Below are 4812 nucleotides of genomic sequence, written 5' to 3'. Positions count from 1 at the left end.
ACAAGGAAACTGAGACACAAAGAGATCACAGAGCTAGTAAGGGACGAAGCTGGGATTCAGACTCAGGGAATCTGGCTTCAGAGCCCAAGGTTTCGACAACCACATTCTACTCCCTTCCAGTAAAAAGACTGTGTGGGACTACATATATATATTTGGTCTCGGTCCCCGATGCCTAGCATGGTGGTCCTAAAACCCTTGTAATTTCCTGAGAGATAGGGACGCCAGGTTAGTCTTTTGTTCTAATATTTGGTCTTTGACCCTGGTTCCTGACACAGATCTCCTAAATCTCTTGGAATTTCCTGGGTGATACGAGAGTCTTTTGTTCTGAAGAGGCGACTCTTGGTGGGCTCCTGAGTAGAGGCATGGTCACCAGAAAAACCAACCCAGGATTAGAATCTTGGAACTTCCACCCCCATCCCCATCCTCTGGGAGACGGAGAGGGCTGAAGATTGAGTGAATAATTGATCATCGCCAGGCGTGGTAATCCCAGCACTCCAGGAGACCAATGCAGGTGGATCACTTGAAGTCAGGAGTTCGAGACCAGTCTGGCCAACATGATAAAACCCCGTCTCTACTAAAAGTACAAAAAATTAGCCTGATGTGGTGGCGCATGCCTGTAGTCTCAGCTACTTGGGAGGCTGAGGCAGAAGAATCATTTAAACCATGAGGCAGAAGTTGCAGTGAGTTGAGAATGAGCCACTCCACTCCAGCCTGGTGACAGAGCGAGACTCCATCTCAAAAAGAAAAAAAAAAAAAGTAAACTGTTTTCTTAAGCTTTGCAAGGTATTCTAACAAATTCTCAAACCCAAGAAGGGAGTTGTAAGAACTTCTGATTTGTAGCCAAGTGGGATACAAATTGTGGGTACCGGGGAACCATCTACCTGTGATTGGCATCTGAAGTGCGTGGGTCGTCTAGTGGGACTGAGCCCTATCCACTGAGGTCAGTGCTCACTCCAGCCAGTGTCCGAACTGAGCCAAGTTGGAGGACACCCAGGTGGTGTTCACAGAGAATGGGGAATTGCTTGGTGGGGAAGAAAAAAAGAAAGAAAACCCCCACACGTCTGGTCACAGAGGCACTGCATGGCGAGTATGAGTATAGGAGGAAAAAACAGAATCTGTTTTTCCAACACTCCAGGCCAAAACCCTCCCCTCATCCTGCTCACATTCTGTAAGGGAAAGAGACAAGAGACAAGAAATGACCTGATTGTTCTCTCAGTCATCATTGGATAGTGATAAATGCAAGAAAGAAAAATGGAGCCGTGGTCAGGCACGGTGGCTCACCCCTATAATACCAGCACTTTTGGAGGCCGAGGCAGTGTGATCACTTGAGGCCAGGAGTTCAAGACCAGCCTGGCCAACATGGCAAAACCCCATCTCTACTAAAAATACAAAAATTAGCCAGGTGTGGTGACGCGTGACTGTAATCTCAGGTACTTGGGGGGCTGAGGCAGGGAAATCACTTAACCCAGGAGGCAGCAGCTGCAGTGAGCCAAGATCACACAACTGTACTCCAGCCTAGGTGACAGAGTGAAACTCTGTCTCAAAAATGAAAAAAAGAAGAGAAAGAAAGAAAGAAAAGAAGAAAGTAAGAAAGGAGGGAGGAAGGAGGGAGGGAGGGAGAGAGGGAGGAAGGAAGGAGGAAGGAAGTGAAGGAAGGAAGGAAAAGAAAGAAAAAAGAAATAAAGAAAAGAAAGAAGAAAGAAAAAGAAAGAAAGAAGAAAGAAAGAAAAAGAAAGAAAGAGAAAGAAAGAAAAAGAAAGAAAGAAAGAGAAAGAAAGAAAAAGAAAGAAAGAAAGAAACAAAGAAAGAGAGAAGAAAGAGAAAGAAAGAAAGAGGAGAAAAGAAAAGGAAGAAAGATGGATGGCCAGGCAGGGTGGCTCACACCTGTAATCTCAGCATTTTAGGAGGCCAAGGTGGGCAGCTCACCTGAGGTCAGGAGTTCGAGACCAGCCTGGCCAACATGGTGAAACCCTGTCTCTACCAAAAATACAAAAATGAGCCGGGCGTGGTGGTGCACACCGGTAATTCCAGCTACTTGGGAGCCTGAAGCCAGAGAATCGCTTGAACCCCCGAGGCAGAGATCGCAGTGAGTCGAGATCACGCCATTGCACTCCAGCCTGGGTGACAAGAGTGAAACTCCATCTCAAAAAAAGAGAAGAAAAATGGAGCCATGTCTCAGACTTATTGTATGTCTTTGGGCAAATTGTGTCACCCCCCCCAAGCCCATTTCCTCACCTGCGGGAAGGAGGCCATTACTCATCTGCCCCACCCACCTGCCCAGGCTGTTGGAAGGATAGAAATTAGGTAATAGAATCGGGGAACTTCTGTTTTTACTGTTGTGCCAATGCCAACCCATGACTCGGGAATTTTTTTTCAGCCAGGGGATTTAAGCCCACTTGATTTCTATAGAAAAACCCACTAAACTTTCTCCAGATACTATGAGACAATGATTCCGTCCAATGCACTTCTTGCTAAGTTTTTAAAGGCAGAGCATTGGGTGTGCCCACTCACTCTTGGGCGGTGTTAGTCACCTGTCAGTTAACCTGAGGCCCTCCCCACAGCAAGTACATTTTCCTTCCTTCCTTCCTTCCTTCCTTCCTTCCTTCCTTCCTTCCTTCCTTCCTTCCTTCCTCCTTCCTTCCTTCCTTCCTTCCTTCCTTCCTTCCTTCCCTCCTTCATTCCTTTCCTTCCTTTTCTTTCTTTCTTTCTCTCTTTCATCTTTTTTCTTTCTTTCTTTCATCTATTTTGTTTTGAGATGGAGTATGGCTCTGTCGCTCAGGCTAGAGTGCAGGAACGCAATCTCAGCTCACTGCAACCTCTGCCTCCTGGGTTCAAGCAATTCTCCTGCCTCAGCCTCCCAAGTAGCTGCGATTACAGGTGCCACCACCACGCCTGGCTAATTTTTGTATTTTTAGTAGAGATGGAGTTTCACTATGTTGGCCAGGCTGGTCTTGAACTCCTGACTTCAGGTGATCCACCCGCCTCAGCCTCACAAAGTGCTGGGATTACAGGCATGAGCCACTGTGCCCAGCCTGTTTGTTTATTTTATTTCATTTTGTTTTATTTTATCTTTTAGAGACAGAGTCTCACCCTGTCACCCAGGCTGGAGTGCAGTGGTGTGACGACGGCTCACTGCAACCTCAACCTCCTGGGCTCAGGAGATCCTCCTGCCTCAGCCTCCCGAGTAGCTGGGCTCACAGATGCACACCACCGCACCCAGCTTATTAATTTTTTATTTTTCTGGAGATGGGGTCTTGCTATATTGCCCAGGCTGGAGAAGCAACATTATCTGAGATGGAACTTTCTGGAATGTTAACCATTAAACCTCTCTGCCCCCATCAGAAGCTCAAACCACAAGAGACCAAGGGGCAACTCTTACCACACGGGGCCAGGAGCTGATGGCCTTGGTTGCTCCAGATCCACCTGCCATTCTTTTCCCCCATCCTGGGTCCAGGAGACTGACCCTCTCCGTACCCACCTGGGTTCCTGCTTTCTGGTTCTGGTTGGGTTTGGCCGCAGGAAATGCTGGGAGGAGACAGGTGCGCAGGAGGGGAGAGGTGAAGGAGCCCCCGGCCCTGACAGGTCTCGTCAGGCAGCAGTTGCTCCACCCCCCTGGAGTTGCTGTGTCCCCCTGGAGTTGCCCCATCCCCCTGGGGGCCAACACTTCTTCCGCAGCCATAACCAGGGTATGGGGCTTCCCCTATGGCCTGAGCAGAGGGTGCTCCACTGTACCTATTGCCTTTCTTGAACCCTGCCCCACCTCAGTAAATTGTCTCATTAAACCCTATGCAATGAGGCTGGGCACTATGGCTCACACCTGTAATCCCAGCACTTTGGGAGGTAGAGACGAGCGGATCACTTGATCACAGGTGTTCAAGACCAGCCTGGGCAACATAGCAAGATTGGCCTCCGGTTCTAAAAATAAATAAAAATAATCACCCTGGCATGGTGGTGCATGCCTGTAGTCCCAGCTTCTTATACGGTTGTTTGAGGCAGGAGGATCGCTTGAGCCCAGGTGATTGAGGCTGCAGTGAGCTATGATCGAACCACTACATTCCAGTCTGGGTGACAGAGCAAGACCCTCTCTCTAATAAATACATAAATAAACAAACGCTATGCAGTAATGCCACTGGAGTGTGCTCTTTCCTGCTGGAACCTGGACTGGGGCAGAAAGAAAACCTCCTGCCAGGGAATAGCCCTTCCCAAAATCACGGTGGGGTAGGGGGCCGGTTCTTCTTACCAGCCTCTACCCCCATCAGCCAGAGCATGGTGATCACATGGGAATAAGCGAGAAGCACCTCAGGACCCAGGCTTGGGAGGGTGGCCCACGGATGGGCTCCAGGCCCGGCTGCCAGGTGACAGCCCCCACCAGCAGCCTCTCCAGGATCTCTGGACACTGCCCTCAAGGGGCCCAAGATGGGGTAGGATGTGGATCATCGTAGGATTACACACAATTGAGCTTAAAGACTTACACAGGCCAGGTGCAGTGGCCATGAGGCGGGTGGATCAGCTGAGGTCAGGAAATCAAGACCAGCCTGGCCAACATGGTGAAACCCTGTCTTTACTAAAAATACAAAATTTAGCCGGGTGCGGTGGCTCAAGCCTGTAATCCCAGCACTTTGGGAGGCAGAGGCAGGTGGATCACGAGGTCAAGAGATCGAGACCATCCTGGTCAACATGGTGAAACCCCGTCTCTACCAAAAATACAAAAAATTAGCTGGGCATGGTGGTGTGTGCCTGTAATCCCAGCTACTCAGGAGGCTGAGGCAGGAGAATTGCCTGAACCCAGGAGGCGGAGGTTGCGGTGAGCCG

This window comes from Cebus imitator, unplaced genomic scaffold (genome assembly GCF_001604975.1).
Source record: "Cebus imitator isolate Cc_AM_T3 unplaced genomic scaffold, Cebus_imitator-1.0 Scaffold82, whole genome shotgun sequence".
Classification (NCBI taxonomy): domain Eukaryota; kingdom Metazoa; phylum Chordata; class Mammalia; order Primates; family Cebidae; genus Cebus; species Cebus imitator.
This window is presented reverse-complemented; position numbering follows the sequence as displayed.